At 38.9% G+C, this 22,307-nt stretch overlaps 1 non-coding gene across 1 annotated transcript; it reads right to left on the minus strand.

The window, feature by feature from the left end:
* Positions 1-22,200: 22,200 nt before the first annotated feature.
* LOC148801298 (small nucleolar RNA R71) lies at positions 22,201-22,307 on the minus strand. The gene has a single exon (XR_016084885.1). It is a non-coding gene; the product is annotated as a small nucleolar RNA R71 (small nucleolar RNA).

Raw genomic sequence — 22,307 nt, forward strand, 5'->3', positions numbered from 1 at the left:
CTAGGGCACCCATATTTTTTCTAAAACCCAGTTGTCACCCCCTCTTTCTCTCTAATTGCAATTATATCCACCCTTCTTTACAAAAAGGACCCTAGGGGCCCTGGAGAAGGGTTTGGTCAATTCACCCAGTTAACAAGGCTAAGGTTTCTTGAGGAGTTCAAGGGTTATAGAAAGGAAGGACGCCCGGATCTTGTTAGGAGGGGTTCCTGCAAGCAGTTCAACCACTATGCAACTTCCGCCACTGGATTTGATCAACCATTTTTTCTTTTCTTCATTTTCTTTTCCGTTATTTTTATTTCAGCACTCTTTTAGATTTAATTCCTGTTCATTTCTTTGTTTTGCATATTTGAATTCGTTCGATTCAAGGCTAAGGTGTCTTAAGGGGTTTGAGGGTTGTAGAAAGGATAGACGCCTAGTTCTTGTCAAGAGGGGTTTCTGGAAGCTGTCTGGCCGATCTGCAGCTACCGCCTTTGGATCCGGATTCTGGATCATTTTTTGTATTTATTTCTTTTATTTCTGTTGTTGATTCCCATACTTTATTAAATTTTGATTTTTATTTATTGTCTTGTTTAAATTGAAAACACTTAATTTCAGCAATAATAGATTTTATTTTCGTATTTTTTGCCATTCTCGATTGCATTCTCTTGTCTCGATCTAAGTATATATTATTTTTTCACTTGCTTCCCTGTGGATAAGACCCCTTCTCATCCCTTTACTACGTTAATAGTTGTTTGAGAGTCGGAAAAATTTTATAAATATTAAACTGGTGTTCTAAAGTGGTTAACAGTATACTTCCGGACACAACAAGTTTTTGGCGTCATTGTCGGGTAAGCACGAAGAAAAATTTTTATTTTCTTTCTCCAGATCTGTTTCATTATTTTTTCTTTTTCATTTTATTACTTGATCTATTATCTCAGTTTAATTCTTATTTCTCTTTGATTCTGCAAGACGGAATAGCGAAATGTGGGGTACCAGAGAATTGCAGGATTGCGGGACTGAAGAGAAGAGAAGAAAAATTGGATTGCGTTTCAGGTGTAGCCATTCCATTTTACTTTCAATTTTTTTTATTTTTATTTTTGAACTCTTTTTTTTCAATTGAATTGTGATTTTCAAAATTTTAATTATTTTTTTCCTAGATCTGATTTATTTTTTAGTATTATTATTTATTTTTCACTTCAGTTTTGTTTCTAGATCTATTTTTCTTTCTTTATTTTAATTTCTTGCTCGATTTTCTATCTTATCAGTTTTGTATTTTTCTTTTATTTCAAAAAAAAATCGTTTATTTTATTTTATTTTATTTATTGCCACATAATTTTCTTTATTTTATTTTCGGTTTATTTTGGTAGTTGTTAATCCTTTTAGCATAATTAATTCTTTTATTTTCTGTTTGTTATAATTATTTGTTGCCTTATTTAATTCTTTCCTTTTGGTTATTTAATTGAACAATTAATTGTTAAATAGGAAATTGTTTAAATTTTTGAATTTGAGTTTAAATTTCGAATTTGAATTTAAATTTAAATTTTAATTCAAATATGAATTTGAATTTAAATTTGAATTTCAAATTTCAAAATTTCGAATTTCAAAAAAATTTAAAAAATATAAAATTATAAAAAATATAAAAATATATAAAAAATATAAAAAAATAATTAATATTTTAAAAGTTTTGCATTTGCATTCCAACATCTAGGATTTGATATGATTTAGAGCATGCATCATACATGATTATTTAATCGCTAAAATTATTTTGTTAGTTGTGAATGTGCTAGGTTCTCTTTTTATTTTAATTACTTCTTGTGCTTAGTTTATTTTATTATTTTATGTTATATTACTGAATTGCATTTTAGAAATAATTGTTCATGCATTGTAGTTAGATGCATTAATTTTGTTTGCTTGTTTTGTTTCATTAATCCATTTAAGGGCACCCAACTTAAATAAGATAAGGTGGCGATTTCATCACCCTTCCTTGGCCCAAAAATCATGACCCTTCACGTGCGGTTTATCCTAAACCCTAATTTACAATTTGGATAGCAAGATCCTTTAGGGAAGCCTCACACTTGGTTAAAAGGTGTGCTGAATTTCAGGAAAAATTGTGATTACTTTCCATAACTGACGGTTAGTGTCTAAGGAAAGAGGTTAAACGGCTATGCCAAAGCGGGTTTTGTGGTTACTTAATTAGGTCCTTGCAAGAGCAAGGGGAGCCTCCCACATCCCCACCTCTTACCTAGCTAACCAAAGGAAGTGGTGTAATTCCAAGTGAACCTAAAAGGATTCACATTGGTTGGACTACTAGTTTAGGAAACCCTAGGTCAGCCCTAGGTCGTGGTTGATTTGCTTGCATTGTTTTTAAATTCAAATTTAAATTTGAATTTTAGGAATTTAAATTTCAAAATCTGAATTTGAATTTAAATTTCAAATTTCAAACAAAAAAAATAATAAAAATTAAAATAAAAAAAAACCTTAAATTTCATAATTGAAATTTAAAAATATAAATTTGAAATTAAAATTCAAAATTTAAATTTCAAATTTCAAATTCAAATTTCAACAAGAAAAAGAAAAGGGGGGTTAAAATAAAATGAATCCAATGGCTGGAGTTTGAGGAAAGAGAAACTACTTCCAATTTTTCTCTCTTGCCTCACCCCCCAACTTAAATGTCGTTGTCCCTAATAGCATGACTAGAATGATGCAAAAAGGATTTGGGCCAAAGGGAACAATGAATAGGGTTTTTCTGAGGGGTTCAAAGTCTGCCACTTGGTTTCGAATCAAGAAAAGAAAAACTCTAATCCTAAAAGTATCTAAAAATTATGTTGGGTTGCCTCCCAACCAGTGCTAAGTTTAACGTCTTCAGCCGGACACATTCACGCACTTCTTCCATCTACACTCTCCAACCCACTTTCATCTTCATACAAACAGGGCTCAGACTGGGGTAACCAAGGGGCAGACAAGGCATCTAAAAGGTCATCAACTACATCTATCTTGCACTCATCTTCCCCTAGATTTGGATACTTAGAGGCACTGAAAACATTTAACTAGACTTTTTGCTCCCCACATGAAATGTCCATTTCTCCTGATTTACAGTTGATGTTTGTATTGGCCATTGCTAGAAACGGACATCTTAAGATTATCGGGATATGGTTCAGTTCCTCGATTGGGGTCATATCTAGGATAAAATCCAATGGGAAGTGACAACCCTCTACCTTGACAATGATGTCCTCAATATCACCTCGAGGAGCCTTGACTAACCAATCAGCGAGTTGCAGAATTACCGGGTAGGTTTTAAACTTGCCGATCCTGAACCTGTCATGAATAATGGACGGAAGCAGATTTATACTAGCCCCAAGATCCAATAGAGCCCGATCGAGGGTGATTCCAGTGATGACACATCTTATGAGAGGAGCACCAGGGTCTTTCATTGTTCGGGGAAGTTGGTTAAGGAAAGCTGCACTAATATCTACTGAGAGCATCATTCTTTGTGGGGCTGATCGTGGCTCCATCACTTTTATTTATTTCTTTTGTTAATTTCAGTACTCTGTTAATTTCTGAATTTTAGTTATTGTCTTGTTTAATTCTGAACCTTTAATTTCAGCATTAATAAATTTTATTTTCTTATTTTCTACAATTCCCAATTGTATTCTCTTTCCCGGATCTAAGTACGTATTAATTTTTCCCTCGCTTCCTTGTGGATATGACCCGTTCTCATCCCTTTACTGCATTAGTAGTTGTTTGAGAATCGAAAAAGATTTACAAATAATTAAACTTGTGTTCCGAAGTGGTTAACGACACACTTCTAGATCACACCAAGGCCCAGAATCCTATTAACGAAAGAATTATTGACCTTGGGGTACAGATCGGCGCCATGCAAGATGAACTACAACAGGTTAAGGAGGGCTGAGGTGATGCCTCTACATGCCAGAATCCCTCATCCAGTAAGTTCGATGCCTTTACCAACACCATCACTTCGGAGCCCCTCCCGCCACACTTCAAAGCCCCTACATTGGAGATGTATGATGGCAACAGTGATCTAGATGACCACATGAAAAGCTTCAGATCGTTCATGTTCCTTTATGAATATTCCAACACCTTGACGTGTCAGGCTTTCTAGGCGACTTTCAAGGGGGCAACCCACTGATGGTTTTTCAGACTCCCACCATGCTCCATCAGCTCATAGGAGCAGTTCGCAAGTCCATCCCTCACCCATTTCTTCAGTAGTCGATGGTGCCAAAAGAGCGCCATCTCACTAATGTCTGTTTAGTAGAAGAGAGGCAAGAGTCTATGATCAAACATCAACCGCATCAAAAAGGAAGAGCTCGAGGTCAAAGACCTCGACCCTATGGTCTCCATGCATGCAACTATCAACAACCTCGTGCCGAGGATGGCCCTCAAATTCTCTATAGTGAAGACACCGCCCAAAACCAAGGTGGAATTTTTTAAGAAAGCTTAGAAGTATGTCGCCATTGAGGAGGCCTCAGCTGGTGAGCACCAAGATGGATAGGCCGACAACAATCGTGGAGGCGCAAAGAAGAAGAGAAAGAATGGAGACGATTGCGACAACAACAACAACAACAAAGATGGAAACAAGAAGTCATTGGCCTTGACTTGAAGGGATGAGAGATCCATCATATGGATGGCCGAACCCTGCAGGAAGGTTGGGTGAAATTTCAAAAATTTCTCTCTCTCGCATGTGGGAATTGCATTCCCTATTTTAGAAAACTGCATTTTCAATGATCAATCTTGAAACCAAACCAAACCAGTGACGGGTTTGTCGAAGCCCTCAAAATTAGTACTAGTCACACAATAAGATATTTGTAGTAAAAGTTGTGCTAGGTCGAATCCCACAGGGAACAAATCAGTAATCTCTTAGCCGAATGGATACTATAATTGAGTGGGGAAATTTAATAACTAAAATTAAAAGAATAAGAAAGCACTTAAACAAACAAGAGAAAATCAGTCTTACCGAATTCTGGTTCAAGGGTTCGGGTTGAATCAATTGGCCATCGATCCTAGGTAATATTCAATAGTCTTGCAATTCAAGCATTTAACCTTAGATTTATTAGGATAGCCATAATAAACCTTGTGTTTTCCTAATTCAGTTGACCAAACCCAGCATTCGATCAACACTTATCTCCACTCAACAGAGTACGATAGCGTTCCATATTAACCGATTATAGCATTAAGATTTGTGAAAACAGTTCAACAAAAACAACAATAATTGAGATAGTTGCAATTATTGAATCTTGTTCCATCGCTTCCTTTTAGTTTAAACCATGTCAATACATTGGTCAAAGGCTATCACAAACAATTAACCCAAAAAGATATTAACCTAATTGCTACTTGTACCACTATTTGTGACAATTACGGATCACCGAAATCATGGATAGCAGTAGGAAAATCAACATTAATTCAGTTTATCAAACTAATTAACATTAACATCCAATAAAAATGTGCACAAGAACCAATTAATACTTGAATTAAAAAACAAGAAAATAAATTAACCATAGAACCTCACAATGGCACAATCGACCTCCCCCCTTGAACTAGAAAATGAAGCTTAGTTGCTCATGATCTGTGCAATCTCCATGCTCTGCTTCTCCATGGCTGAACTGCTCTCTTGAGTTTCTTGAGTTGCTTGATGATCTCTTGGATCTTGGAGTGAGTGATGCTAGAGCTGGTTCGCCCCCTCTTTATATAGCGAGAGGAGAGGGCTGTTTTCCAACTCCTTCTAGGAGATTATCTTATCTTTAGGGAGTCTTGATCTTCTTTGAAATAATGCTATCCTATCTCTTATCTAATGATCAAATCTCAATCTTCTTATTTCTCTAGGATTACATTCAAGTCTTTAGATCTGATAAGAGTTTATCCTTGGAGATTACATTCAAAATTCGGACTCAAAACTCTTGAATTCGAGTTGGGCTGCTTTAAAACTTGGGCTGCTTCAAGGTACTTCTGCGAGTTGGACTTAAGTTGTGAAATGGGCCTGGCTGTGTCGTTGTGAAATGGATTGCCTCCCACAAGCACATTTGTTTAACGCCATTATGCTCAACGTCCTCCTTTGCTATTTTAACTCTCGTGATTACAACTTCCGGTGTGCTCCCCTTCCATCCATCATGGGCGGGTTCAAATCTGGAATAAGGGCCTTCGTATCCAATTGTGCATTCAATTCTAGCTTCTCATTCATGTCCTTTTCAAAAATTTCCTGCATAGTTGGATCAATAGTGTCAACTGAATAGATCGAACGGTCTTCATTTGGGTACTTCATAGCTTCAAAAATGTTAAATTTAATAGTCTCCCCGTCAAACTCGACGGAGAGGGTACCCTCATCCACATCTATTTTGGTCTTGGCTGTTTTCATGAATGGCCAGCCTAATAGAAGTGGGGCTGAACCTTCGATCGTGTCCTCCTCCATCTTCAAAATGTAAAAATCAGCTGGGAAAATTAAATCGTTAACCTGCACCATTACATTCTCAACAATCCCTTCTGGGTAGGCGTTAGAACGATAAGCTAATTGGATAACAATTTTAGTTTCCTTTAAAGGACCTAATCTCAAAGCATAGTAAATTGAGTATGGCATGACATTGATAGATGCACCTAAGTCTAGCTTGGCATGCTCGATTCACTTATTGCCAATCACACAGGGTAGGGTGAACATGCCTGGATCAGCATGTTTTTCTGGTAAGGTCCTTTTGATCACGGCTGAAATGTTCTCTCCAACTCCTACCTTAATGGGGTTCTCGTTTGAGTCCTGTACCTCCTCTTGTCCTTTATCAGCCTTCCTTGGTGAGGTAGGTTCTAACTGTAGATCCTTCCCGCTTCTCAGCACCACTGCACTTACATTCTCCTTGGGGTTGACTACCATTTCTGATGGTAGTTTCCCAGAGCATTGCGCCTCCAACTTGCTAATGGAAGTGGCAAGTTGGCTGATTTGATTCCCCAAATTCTGAATGTTGGCTCTTGTTTCTTGTTGAAATTGCTGAGTATTAGTAGCTAGAGCCTTAACTATATCTTCTAAAGACGTAACTGAATTTGGGGGTTGGCCTTGCGCTGTGATGGGTGTTGAAAACTATGGTTGTCGACTGAAAAAATGGGGCTAATATTGCTGCTGTCCTCCTTGGTTCCCGTAGCTTAGGTTTGGATGATCTCTCCACCCCGGATTGTAGTAATTGGAGTAGGGATCAAACTTTCGTTGGGGCTGTCCCGGGAATCCTCCTACGGCATTGACTTGCTGCATCGAACCATCTTGCAATGATGGACACATGTCTATAGGATGGCCAGGAATCGAACAGATACCACACACCCTGGCAGTTTGTAATTGTCCTGCAGTGAGTTGTCTTACCAAAGTAGTTAAGTCAGAAATCTGATTTTCTAAATTTACATGGCCTACCTCATTAACCCTTCTAATGGTACCGTCTGTCCTTGCACCGAACTGCAGTGAATTTTCGGCCATGTTGGAGATTAACTCCCTGGTCGCTTCGGGTGTCTTGTTCCCCAAGGCTCCTCCACTGGCTGAATCGACCATACTTCTATCCATGGGCTGCAGCCCTTCGTAGAAGTACTGGATTAACAGTTGTTCGAGTATTTGGTGGTGTGGACAGCTAGCAACAAGTTGTTTAAATCTTTCCCAATATTCATATAGTGTCTCACCACCAAATTGCCGAACTCCACATATTTCTTTTCTTAAATTTGCAGCCCGGGATGTAGGAAAATATTTATCTAAAAATATCCTGTTCATCTCATCCCATGTGCGTATTGAACTGGGAGGAAGAATATACAACCAATCATTTGCTTTATCTCTTAAAGTAAATGGAAAGGCTATGAGTTTTACCTGGTCCTCAGTCATATCTTGGGGCTTCATGCTTGCACAGACTACATGGAATTCCTTTAGATGCTTATGAGGGTCCTCTCCTAGAAAACCATGAAATATAGGCAATAATTGTATCAAACCAGATTTCAATTCAAAAGCTACCTGAAGAGTGGGGTACGAGATGCATAAGGGCTGTTGGTTCATAATCGGTGCAGCCAACTCCCTCAATGTCCTCTCTCTGTCAGCCATTCTTTCTCCTTCTTCGAAGATGGGAAAATCACAAGTGGGCAATTTGCAATCTGAGTTCACCCTTTTTGGTGAACGATCCTTCCTTTGCTTAGCCTCCTTCCTTAAACGACGGGTGGTTCTCTCAATTTTGGGGTTGTACTTGAAATCACCTCGTTGAGAAGCACGAGTCATAAAACAAAAGAGGTTAACAAGAGAAAGGTAATAGCTAAGAAATTAAAGTTGCTCCCCGGCAACAGCGCCAAAATTTTGACGGGTTTGTCGAAGCCCTCAAAATTAATACTAGTCCCACAATAAAATATTTGCAATAAAAGTGGTGCTAGGTCGAATCCCACAGGGAGCAAATCAGTAATCTCTTAATCGAATGGATACTATAATTGAGTGGGGAAATTTAATAACTAAAATTAAAAGAATAAGAAAGCACTTAAACAAACAAGAGAAAATCAGTCTTACCGAATTCTGGTTTCAAGGGTTCGGGTTGAATCAATAGGCCATCGATCCTAGGTAAAATTCAGCAGTCTTGCAATTCAAGCATTTAACCATAGATTTATTAGGATAGCCATAATAAACCTTGTGTTTTCCTAATTCAGTTGACCAAACCCAACATTCGATCAACACTTATCTCCACTCAACTGAATATGATAGCGTTCCATATTAACCGATGATAGCATTAAGATTTGTGAAAACAGTTCAACCAAATCAACAATAATTGAGATAGCTACAATTATTGAATCTTGTTCCATCGATTCCTTTTAGTTTAAACCATGTCAATACATTGGTCAAAGGCTGTCACAAACAATTGACCCAAAAAGATATTAACCTAATTGCTACTTGTACCACTATTTGTGACAATTACGGATCACCAAAATCATGGATAGCAGAAGGAAAATCAACATTAATTCAGTTTATCAGACTAATTAACATTAAAATCCAATAAAAGTGTGCACAAGAACCAATGAATACTTGAATTAAAAAACAAGAAAATAAATTAACCACAGAACCTCACAATGGCACAATCGACCTCCCCCCTTGAACTAGAAAATGAAGCTTAGTTGCTCATGATCTGTGCAATCTCCATGCTCTGCTTCTCCATGGCTGATTTGCTCTCATGAGTTTCTTGAGTCGCTTGATGATCTCTTTGATCTTGGAGTGAGTGATGCTAGAGCTGGTTCGCCCCCCTCTTTATATAGCCAGAGGAGAGGGTTGTTTTCCAACTCCTTCTAGGAGATCATCTTATCTTTAGGGAGACTTGATCTTCTTTGAACTAATCCTATCCTATCTCTTATCCAATGATCTAATCTCAATCTTCTTATTTCTCTAGGATTACATTCAAGACTTTAGATCTGATAAGAGTTTATCCTTGGAGATTACATTCGAAATTTAGACTCTTAACTCTTGAATTCAAGTTGGGCTGCTTTAAAACTTGGGCTACTTCAAGGTACTTCTGCGAGTTGGGCTTAAGTTGTGAAATGGGCCTGGCTATGTCATTGTGAAATGGATTGCCTCCCACAAGCACAATTGTTTAACTCCGTTATGCTCAACGTCCTCCTTTGCTATTTTAACTCTCGTGATTGCAGCTTCCGGTGTGCTCCCCTTCCATCCATCATGGGCGGGTTCAAATCTGGAATAGGGGCCTTCGTATCCAATTGTGCATTCAATTCTAGCTCCTCATTCATGTCCTTTTCAAAAATTTCCTGCACAGTTGGATCAATAGTGTCAACTGAATAGATCGAACGGTCTTCATTTGGGTACTTCATAGCTTCAAAAATGTCAAATTTAATAGTCTCCCCATCAAACACGACGGAGAGGGTACCCTCATCCACATCTATTTTGGTCTTGGCCGTTTTCATGAATGGCCAGCCTAATAGAAGTGGGGCTGAACCTTCGATCGTGTCCTCCTCCATCTTCAGAATGTAAAAATCAACTGGGAAAATTAAATCGTTAACCTGCACCATTACATTCTCAACAATCCCTTCTGGGTAGGCGTTAGAACGATAAGCTAATTGGATAACAATTTTAGTTTCCTTTAAAGGACCTAATCTCAAAGCATAGTAAATTGAGTATGGCATGACATTGATAGATGCACCTAAGTCTAGCATGGCATGCTCAATTCGCTTATTGCCAATCACACAGGGTAGGGTGAACATACCTGGATCAGCATGTTTTTTTGGTAAGGTCCTTTTGATCACGGCTGAAACATTCTCTCCAACTCCTACCTTAATGGGGTTCTCATTTGAGTCCTGTACCTCCTCTTGTCCTTTATCAGCCTTCCTTGGTGAGGTAGGTTCTAGCTGTAGATCCTTCCTGCTTCTCAGCACCACTGCACTTACATTCTCCTTGGGGTTGACTACCATTTCTGATGGTAGTTTCCCAGAGCTTTGCACTTCCAACTTGCTAATGGAAGTGGCAAGTTGGCTGATTTGATTCCCCAAATTCTGAATGTTGGCTCTTGTTTCCTGTTGAAATTGCTAAGTATTAGTAGCTAGAGCCTTAACTATATCTTCTAATGGCGTACCTGAATTCGGGGTTTGGCCTTGCGCTGTGATGGGTGTTGAAAACTGTGGTTGTCGACTGAAAAAATGGGGCTAATATTGCTGCTGTACTCCTTGGTTTCCGTAGCTTAGGTTTGGATGATCTCTCCACCCCGGATTGTAGTAATTGGAGTTGGGATCAAACTTTCATTGGGACTGGCCCGGGAATCCTCCTACGGCATTGACTTGCTGCATCGAACCATCTTGCAATGATGGACACATGTCTATAGGATGGCTAGGAATCGAACAGATACCACACACCCTGGCAGTTTGTAATTGTCCTGCAGCGAGTTGTCTTACCAAAGTAGTTAAGTCAGAAATCTGATTTTCTAAATTTACATGGCTTACCTCATGAACCCTTCTAATGGTACCGTCTGTCCTTGCACCGAACTGCTGTGAATTTTCGGCTATGTTGGAGATTAACTCCCTGGCCGCTTCGGGTGTCTAGTTCACCAAGGCTCCTCCACTGGCTGAATCGACCATACTTCTATCCATGGGCTGCAGCCCTTTGTAGAAGTACTGGATTAACAATTGTTCGGGTATTTGGTGGTGTGGACAGCTAGCAACAAGTTGTTTAAATCATTCCCAATATTCATATAGTGTCTCACCACCAAACTGCCGAACTCCACTTATTTGTTTTCTTAAATTTGCAGCCCGGGATGTAGGAAAATATTTATCTAAAAATATCCTATTCATTTCATCCCATGTGCGTTTTGAACTGGGAGGAAGAATATACAACCAATCCTTTGCTTTATCTCTTAAAGTAAATGGAAAGGCTATGAGTTTTACCTGTTCCTCGATCATATCTTGGGGCTTCATGCTTGCACAGACTACATGGAATTCCTTTAGATGCTTATGAGGGTCCTCTCTTGGAAAACAATGAAATATAGGCAATAATTGTATCAACCCATATTTCAATTCAAAAGCAACCTCAAGAGTGGGGTACGTGATTTATAAGGGCTGTTGGTTCATAATCAGTGCAGCCAACTGCCTCAATGTCCTCTCTCTATCATCCATTCTTTCTCCTTCTTCGAAGATGGGAAAATCACAAGTGGCAATTCGCAATCTAAGTTCACCCTTTTTGGTGAACGATCCTTCCTTTGCCTAGCCTCCTTCCTTAAATGACGGGTGGTTCTCTCAATTTTGGGGTTGTACTTGAAATCACCTCGTTGAGAAGCACGAGTCATAAAACAAAAGAGGTTAACAAGAGGAAGGTAATAGCTAAGAAATTAAAGTTGCTCCCCGGCAACGGCGCCAAAATTTTGACGGGTTTGTCGAAGCCCTCAAAATTAATACTAGTCCCACAATAAAATATTTGCAGTAAAAGTGGTGCTAGGTCGAATCCCACAGGGAGCAAATCAGTAATCTCTTAATCAAATGGATACTATAATTGAGTGGGGAAATTTAATAACTAAAATAAAAAGAATAAGAAAGCACTTAAACAAACAAGAGAAAATCAGTCTTACCGAATTCTGGTTTCAAGGGTTCGGGTTGAATCAATTGGCTATCGATCCTAGGTAAAATTCAGCAGTCTTGCAATTTAAGCATTTAACCTTAGATTTATTAGGATAGCCATAATAAACCTTGTGTTTTCCTAATTCAGTTGACCAAACCCAGCATTCGATCAACACTTATCACCACTCAACTGGGTACAATAGCGTTCCTTATTAACCGGTGATAGCATTAAGATTTGTGAAAACAGTTAAAACAAAACAACAATATTTGAGATAGCTGTAATTATTGAATCTTGTTCCATCGATTCCTTTTACTTTAAACCATGTCAATACATTGGTCAAAGGCTGTCACGAACAATTGACCCAGAAAGATATTAACCTAATTGCTACTTGTACCACTATTCGTGACAATTACGGATCACCGAAATCATGGATAGTAGTAGGAAAATCAACATTAATTCAACTTGTCAGACTACTTAACATTAACATCCAATAAAAATGTGCACAAGAACCAATGAATACTTGAATTAAAAATTAAGAAAATAAATTAAGTACAGAACCTCACAATGGCACAATCGACCTCCCCCCTTGAACCAGAAAAAGAAGCTTAGTTGCTCATGATCTGTGCAATCTCCATGCTCTGCTTCTCCATGGCTGAACTGCTCTCTTGAGTTTCTTGAGTTGCTTGATGATCTCTTGGATCTTGGAGTGAGTGATGCTAGAGCTGGTTCGCCCCCTCTTTATATAGCCAGAGGAGAGGGCTGTTTTCCAACTCCTCCTAGGAGATCATCTTATCTTTAGGGAGTCTTGATCTTCTTTGAAATAATCCTATCCTATCTCTTATCTAATGATCTAATCTCAATCTTCTTATTTCTCTAGGATTACATTCAAGACTTTAGATCTGATAAGAGTCTATCCTTGGAGATTACATTCGAAATTCCGACTAAGAACTCTTGAATTCGAGTTGGGCTGCTTCAAGGTACTTCTGCGAGTTGGGGTTAAGTTGTGAAATGGGCCTGGCTGCGAACTTTCTCCGACTTCGGGCTCATTTTCGTACTCGATTCGGGCCGAATCCATAGAAACCCAAAACATAAAAGTTGTGGGACTTCCTTTCATCCTTTTAATTCTTCTTGAATTTTCCATTTCAGAGTCCGGAATTGAGAGTTAGGCCCAAATTACTGACTATCGCCGAAACTGTGCAAAATCACCTGATTTGCCCTATTTTCTTCCAATTGCCTTCTTTGTTGCCCTGAATCGAAATACAAGAGTAACAAGTCCATTTAAGTGCTAAATAAATGTAAAAGAGTGAATATTAGGGGATAAAAATAGGGTTCTTTTTGGTCTCATCAACCAGATCTGGAACCAAAAGGGAGGAAAGGGATATACCTGATACGGAGTAACAGTAACTCCCAACGAAGGTGTTCATGCCCAAGGAGGGCTGATAAGCACGACTTGGGATTGTCTTTTCTAGCAAAAGGTAGTATCAAGAACTGTTCTTGATCACTCCCACAGGTGGGGATCAAACTGGGTAGGGGTGGAAAGAACAGGATGAAAAGAGCAAAAGACAGGAGCAGTCAAATTGTGTGTTGTCTTCTCTCTTGATTCAGCAAACTGAGAGTTGTTTTTGGAGGTCCGCCCTGCTCTCCTATTTATAGCCTTAAAGAGAAGTTCTCTTAATCTCATTAGGAGTTTCCTAATCCAAATCTTATATTTGGATCTGGACTATCTTTAAGATATAAAGATAATCCCTTATCTTATCTGTAGATAAAGATCAACCTACCTAATCAAATTTGGAGTTTCCTGATCCAAATCTTTATTTGGATCTAGACTTTTTGAGTGGATAGGGATAATCCCTTATCCTATCTGCTGATCCAAATCCCAGAACCGCTCCTATTTAAATAATCTTATTAAGCAAGTTCGAATTGAGCTTTAGGCTCATTAAGTCTATGTGCTAACTTAACCTCTTCACCTGCTGCCTAGTTGGCTATCCTTGTATGGCGTGGGACCCAAACATTGATCTACACATCAGTCACATGGGTTCAGCCCAGCCTTTGTTACAAGGTCTGGCCGAATTCATTGTAGGAGACAGTGAACCCTGAGTCCATCACCATGGGCTCTTAATGGGCACAACATTTACACTAAATGGTCCTTGGGTCCAGCCAACTTAAGAAAACCCAAGGACTATGGGCAGATGCAAGACTAACCCATAGGGTATTACCCTCAATGGTCTTACACTTAACCTCTCAGCCCATAATGATCAAACACTGCCCGACAAGAGAGGACCTCTCCCTCGGCTGCAAGGTGCAGTGCTGCACTCTCTACTCACGTGAATCCCGGGAATTAAAACATTTTGCAAACATTTTGAAACCATAATATATATATATATATATATGTATATCTTTAAATAAATATATTTTGCAAAACAAATTTCAACTGTCAGTAGTTTAGGTTTCCAATAGAGAGAGTGCATCCCCAATCATTCACTTTGTCCGACAAAGGGGTTGATCCTGTCACTATGATCACCCACTCAGATGAATTGTTGAACTGTCCCAACATACCCAGGTTTTGACCCCCTCTAAGGATCTCACCGATTGGCATATCAAAGACATCCCAATCTAACACCTAGTGCAGTATCACAATCGAGTCTAGGGGTCAGGTGTAAAATTCTAGTTTTGCCCAACTATCTCCAGGGTATAGGGAAATACTGGAATTTCGGTCCGGTTCAGGGTTTCAAGATTACCCACACTACATGTACCTCAGGTCTCACCCTGGCAGCTAAGACAAGCCACCCCAACCAACTTGGCAGTATACCAGTGTCAGCCTTGGCAGGATAAATCTCCCTAGATCTCTCCAATGGCTGTGAAGATTCTAAACTATCACGAGTCTCATAAGTGTCCAGTTTAAGGGTATTACACAGAAACACACCACAATGACATGAATCAATTATGTACTTTATTCATTTACAATAAATGTCAAAAAGGTACATCAATCTGATTGGAGTTAAATGGCATAATTGTCTAACAACTCCCACTTGCACTTAGGTCCAATTGGGTGCAAACCGGAGTCCCATACTTTCCACGTGTTTCTCAAACACTTTCTATGTCAGTGGCTTAGTCAATGGGTTTGCTACATTTTTCGCTGATGCTACCTTTTGAATCAAGACATCCCCTCTTCCAACTATCTCCCGCAGTACATGGTACTTCCTCTCGATGTGCTTCAACTTCGAGTGGGCTCGTGGCTCCTTAGCCTATGCAATGGCTCTAGTGTTGTCACACAACAATGGAATGGGTGATGTGCTGGATGGAACTACTCCTAATTCCTGAATGAACTTCTTCATCCAAACGACTTCTTTGGTAGCTTCACTTGCGGCAATGTATTCAGCTTTGGTTGTGGAATCTGCGGTGGACCCCTATTTGTTGCTTTTCCAGCAAAGAACACACAATCCTATCATGAAGATATAACTAGATGTAGAATTTCTATCATCTGGATCTGACTGGAAATCGACATCGGTATACCCCTAGATCTGTAGTGAACTACCACCGAATACCAGACAAAACTCTTTTGTCCTTCGAAGGTATTTTAGTATGTTTTTCACAGCGGTCCAATGCTCTTGCCCTGGGTTAGATTGGTATCTGCTTACCACACTCACTGCCTGAGAGATGTTAGGATGAGTGCACAGCATGACATACATGATGCTTCCTACGACTAAGGCATAGGGAACCTCTTTCATGCCCTCAAATCTCTTCGGGAGTCTTGTGAGACATACCCTTGGAGAGAGTGACTCCATGTTTGAAAGGAACATTTCCTTTCTTGGAGTTCTCCATGCTGTATCTCTTGACTAGTTTGTCAATGTAAGCAGATTGGGATAATCCTATTATCCTCTTCGATCTATCTCTATAGAGTCGAAGACCCAGTATGTAGGAGGCTTCTCCAAGATCTTTCATGGAGAATTGTTGTGAAAGTATGTAGGAGGCTTCTCCAAGATCTTTCATGGAGAATTGTTGTGAAAGTCACACTTTCACCATAGTTAACATTCCTACATCATTCCCAATGAGTAGAATGTCATCTACATACAAAACCAAGAATGTAACCTTATCACCACTGGTTTTCCTGTAGACACAGGGTTCATCCGGATTTTGCTCAAAGTCAAACTGTTTAACGGTAGAGTCAAACCGGATGTTCCAACTCCTAGAAGCTTGCTTAAGTCCATATATGGATCGGTTGAGTTTACATACCATGTGTTCCTGTCTTGCAGCTACGAAACCTTGCAGTTGCTACATATAGATATTTTTAGTAAGATCTCCATTCAAGAACATGGTTTTGACATCCATTTGCCAAATCTTGTAGTCATGGTATGCTACTATAGCTAGCAGGATCCTAATGGATTTAAGCATGGCCACGAGCGAAAAGATTTCCTCATAATCGATTCCTTCTTTCTGAGTGTACCCTTTCGCCACAAGACGAGCCTTGTAGGTCTCAACCTTACCATTGGGGCCCTTCTTCCTCTTATAGATCCATTTGCAACCAATTGCTTTTACTCCAGGGGGCAGATCTACTAGAGCCCAAACTCCATTGGTCTCCATTGAGTCCATCTCAGTTCAAATGACATTTACCCACTCTAAGGAATCTATGTCCAACATAGCTTCCAAGTAAGTCACGGGATCCTCCTCACTGGTAGTGGATTCCACTAAGTAACTTTTTTGGTCATAGGTGAAACGGACTTGAGGCCTAGAAACCCGAGTATATCTCCTAGGTTGGTTATTTTCTGGAGTTGGTGGAACATCTCCTATTACCCCTGGGCTTTCCTCATCAAGAACAACTTCCTAATGATGATTATCCAAGATATAATCTTCTTTTAAGAAGTGGGCATTTCAACTGCAAAACACCTTCTGCTTTTTTGGATCATATAATAAGTAACCCACAGAGCCTTTGGGGTAGCCTATAAATAGGCAATGTCTGGTCTTGGATTTCAATTTGTTATCACTTATTCTTTTAACATGTGCCGGGCACCCCAAATCTTCAAGTTTCTTATACTTGGTTTCTTGTCGATCCAAAGCTTATAGGGAGTCTTTGGAACGGATTTGGTTGGAACCCGGTTTAGCACTTATGTTGCAGTCTCTAATGCGTAACCCCAAAAGGATGTGGGTAACTCCGAGTGTACGAGAAGTGATTGGACCATTTCTAATAAAGTTTGGTTCCTCCTTTCTGACACACCATTTAACTGTGATGTAGTAGGAGGAGCTAGTTGTGATACTATCCCATTGTCCTTTAAGTAGTCCCTGAATTCATCAAAGAGATATTCGATACCTCATTCTGATCAAAGGATCTTAATTTCTCTCCCTAACTGTTTCTCGACTTCTTGTTTGAATTCTTTAAACTTTTCAAAAGATTCATACTTATGTCTCATTAGGTACACGTAACCATACCATGAGTAATCATCGATAAAGGTTATGAAATGAACATGTTGGTTATGTGTCCTAACATTCAGGGGACCACATACATCAGTACGTATAAGGTCAAGTGTGCCTGTAGATCTTTCAGGCTTACCGGTAAATGGTCGTTTCGCCTTCTTACCCTGAAGGCAAGGTTCACAAGTTGGAAAGTTTTCTATAGTTAGAAAATCCAAAGGACCATCCTTTACCAACCTTGTAATACAATCTACATTAATGTGGCTAAGTCGGTAATGCCACAGGCACGTTGGATTCACTACATCACGGGTTCTCTTCTTGGGGATTATTTCCGACGTAGTTTCGGTAAGGTTTGTTTCCAGAGAAGGATGAAGAACATAGAGACCATTCTCAAGTTCTCCGTATGCGAGGAATTTGTTATTCCATTTAATAGTAATCACATAACTGAATAAGATAGAATAACCATCCATGCACAATTTTGAGACAGAAATCAAATTTTTTCTTAAATTGGGTACGAAAAGACAATCTTTAAGTACAATATTTCCTTCTCCGAGAACTAATTATACAGTTCCTATGGTTGTAGCTACAACTATTGCAGAAGTCCCCAAGTAGAGTGTCACTTCTCCATCACTCAGTCTTCTGCTCATCTTGAACCCTTATAGTGAGTTACATGCATGAGTTGAAGCCTAGGAGTCAATACACCCGGAAGCAAAAGTGACCAACAAATTGGTCTCTATGATAAAAGATTTGAAATTACCTTTCATCTTAGTCTCTAGAAATTGAGGACAATTCCTCTTCCAGTGGCTGACCTGTTTGTAGAAGTGACAGGCATCTGATGCCTTATCATTCTTCTACTTCTTGGCTTTGCTACTTTTCTTCTGAGCCTTCCCTTTAGCCTTCCGCTTTTTCTTGCCTGATTTTCCACCTTCAACAAGTATGGCTATCGGCTTATCCTTCTTGATCAGTTCTTCAGCCCTCTACAACATATTGTTGAGTTCCTGAAGGCTAACGTTTAGCTTATTCATGTTATAGTTCATGATAAACTGATTGAAGGAGGGAGGCAGGGAATTGAGGACAACATCAATTATGGTGTCATGGTCTAGCCCTGACCCAAGAGCCTCCAGTTCATTAATATAACCCATCATCTTTAGACAATGGTCATGAACCTGTTGGTTCTCGGTCATCTGTGCGGTAAACAACTTTAAGACCTTCTGATGAGTAGAACGGTTCTGCTCCTCATACATAGTCTTTAGACTATCCAATATATCCTTGGACACTTCAATCTTATTGAATTGTCACTGTATCGGATTATCCAAAGAGGCTATAATATAACACCGGGCAAGAGAATTTTTTTCCTCTCATTCTTGATACTCTCTTCGTCTGGCCTCAGAAGCCCTGTCACCCAGATGATCCAAAGCAGAGTTTTTAGAAATTTTGTCCAATTTCTTGGACGTTAGGACCAGCATGAGGGTTCGGAACCAGTCAGCATAATTAGGGCCTTTGAGTTTGTTGTCATCCAACAGTTTGGTGAAGTTTTTGTTTGTCATTTCTGATAAAAGGCAAGGCAGATTTATAAGTCCACAACGTAATTGATTCATGTCATCACATAGATATAGATTTTAATATATGTTCCATTTCCATTTTGGGCATCTCTGAGATTCCCTCCAACCTCAGTGATGGAGACAGTTGTGTCTCTGGAAATGTAGAAAATCACATAGGGTGCATGGAGCCAACTGTTTCAGATGAATAACCCCACCACCTTTCTGTGAAGGATCTTATCCACTCATCTTATGAGTTTTCCCTTTGGCCTCTATCAGACAAGATTCATAGCCATTTTAGGTTAAACCTTTCTGTCCAGTAAGTGCTCACCCATCATGTTCGTGAACACCAAGGTACCATGAGAGAGTCTTCCATTTTAGGATAGGCCCCTCCCACACCAGTCTATGACGCCCCTATCATCTCATGAAGCAATTCAGCTAACTGCATTAGCAGATGGATAGCCCAATTTTATAGTGCATCCCCATCCATCAATACAGTCAACCTTCATACTAATGATGGAAGGCCTTTAGAGAGTTCATCATATGAATTTCCCTATCACATTCACTTATATTTTTAGGAGGGAACAAATAATTACGCTATGCACTTATATGAATTTCCCTATCACATGCACTTAGGTCAAACCAAAGTGTCTCCCACTGGCTTTCATAAAGCCAGATTTAGATGGGCCCTTAACGGCTAGGGTTCTACACGGTTCCTCTTGAGGAGGAAACTGGTGTGGGGCCCACCATGCAGGGAGATCATCCAATGATCTTAAGAACACCATGGAAATGATGTGCATTCAACCATGGTGTGCGTAAGAGCCACTATCGAATCAGCATGGGCCAAGTGCTTATGGCCCATGAACGTAGCACATCACACATCCATACGTCCCATGCATGAAATTCATAATTGATCCAATCAATTAAATAACTGTAAAACCCATAATTAAATCCCATATAATTTCATAATATTACCAATTAATATTATCTAGGTATATGGGCTGAACTGCAAAGAGCAGTTGGGTCCATATAGCTTTTTGTGCTAAATTGGACTAAAAGCAGTTTTAATAGATTAAAACTGGGTTTTATAGATGATGTGAATAAAAATTATCATATTTTTATCCTTAAATATTCATTCTTTTACACTTAATTAACACTTAATTGGACTCATTACTCCTGTATTTCGATTCAGGGCAAGCAATAAGGTGACAGGAGGGAAACAAGGCTAATCGGATGATTTTGCACAGTTTCGGCACCGATCAGTAATCCGGGCATAACTTTCACATCCGGTCTCCAATTGGAATGATTCAAGATGTACCGGAAAGATAAGCGAGAACTCCCCAACTTTAGTGTTTTGGGTTATGACAGATTCGGTCTGAATCGAGTTCAAAATCCAGAACAAAGTCGAAGCAAATTCCTAGTAAAGCCCAACTCACAGCTGAAGCCCAATTCGCATAAAATCCTTGTAGCAGCCCAATTTATTAAAGAATCCCAAATCGAATTCGAGAATAAAGAGTTCTATTAGATTTAAATATCAATTGTAGTTCTAGAAAGATGAAATATTGAGATTACTAGATAGGATAGGATAGGATTAGATCTAATTAGGACTTTCTATTTTTAAGAAAGAACTCCTAAGAGGAGTTGGAAACAGTCCCTCCTCCTAAAGCAATATAAAGCGGGGGGGGGGGGGGGGGGGGGGGCGGATTAGCTTTTAGAATCAAGCATTCAAGCTCTCTCTCTGAAGCAATCAAGAAGACAATCAAGAAAGCTTCAAGAAGGAGATCAACAAGGAAAGAAGGCTTCAAGAAGGAGGTGGCGCCAAGGAGAAGACAAGATCTCAACTTCAAGGGCGACATCATGAGTTCTTTCTTACCCCTTGTTTGTTTTATTTCCTTTATCATGAATTAATTTATTTGCAGATAGGGCTGTGGGAAGCCTAACCATGACAATAAATTGATTTTTATTCTAATTTATCCAAGATTGTTATTTTCATATTGTCTATGAGTTACTATGCATAATGCAATTAAGAGCTTGGCCACTTCTTAATTGATTTGGTTTATGTGAATGAATCAAGAGAGGAATTCACATAATCGACTAAATAATTCATAGTGTGAATTGAATGGTATATAGAGATATATATACATGATTCATCTGATGATATAAGTTTTTCATAGAACTTAATGCATTTCTATCATGAGAACTCTAGTCGAGAGATCGAAGGGTTACTTGATAGAGGTAGATTTGATATATCTTGAGAGGGAATATTAAATAATTTTGGAAAAACTTCAGCTTATGAAAATAATAAATTATCTTTGTTAATCTAATAAATTGATATCCATTGGAATGGTTAAGTGGACCAACAATCCTAGCGCTTCTAATTAGATCATTGCAAGTTTTGTCATTAATTGCCTTTGTATTCTTTCTTTTTCTATCTTTTCAGTTGTTCCTATTGTTAGAATTCGGTTCTTCAAATAATTGAGGGAAGCTGTAGTTCTAATACTTATTTTGTTAAATCCTCGTGGGAACGATATCTTTATAGTACTTAATAACTAGTGCACTTTCTAGGGTTATATAATTATAGCTATCAAGTTTTTGGCGTCGTTGCCAGGGATTTAATCCTAAAATAATATTAGAACTTGTTAATCTTGATTAATTTGGATTTTTATTTTTTTTCTTTTATCATTATTTATTCAAATTCTTGCTTAGTGTATGACACATACTAGAAGAGAAGAACTAGCAGAATTCAATCCTGAGATAGAGAGAACCCTTCGTATACTGCAAAGAGCCAACAAAAGTAAAGAAAGAGAGGAGGTTGAAGAAGGCAAACCAGCAAAAGAAATTGATGAAGAAATGGAAGAAAATCGAACCCTTTTGGACTATGCTTGTTCAACAATTGATGGGGTTACTTCTAGCATTTGCAAGCCAACAATTCAGGCCAATAATTTTGAGATCAAGCCTGCGATTATCCAAATGATTCAGATGAGTATTCAATTTAGTGGGTTGCCAAGTAATGATCCTAATGCACATATTGTTAATTTCCTAGAAATATGCGATACATTTAAACATAATGGAGTTAGCGATGATGCTATTAGGCTTAGACTTTTTCCATTCTCATTACGTGATAGAGCTAAAGATTGGCTTAACTCACTCCCTGTAGGAAGCATCACCACTTGGAATGACTTGACCCAAAAATTTTTGGCTAAGTATTTTTCACCCTCTAAAACAGCAAAATTAATTAATGATATCACTACTTTTGCTCAATTAGAGAGGGAATCCTTGTATAAGGCATGGGAACAATTTAAAGAGATGCTTAGGAAGTGTCCTCACCATGGGAT

Source organism: Nelumbo nucifera, chromosome 3 (genome assembly GCF_055504915.1).
Source record: "Nelumbo nucifera cultivar China Antique chromosome 3, China Antique-T2T, whole genome shotgun sequence".
NCBI classification, from domain to species: Eukaryota; Viridiplantae; Streptophyta; class Magnoliopsida; order Proteales; family Nelumbonaceae; genus Nelumbo; species Nelumbo nucifera.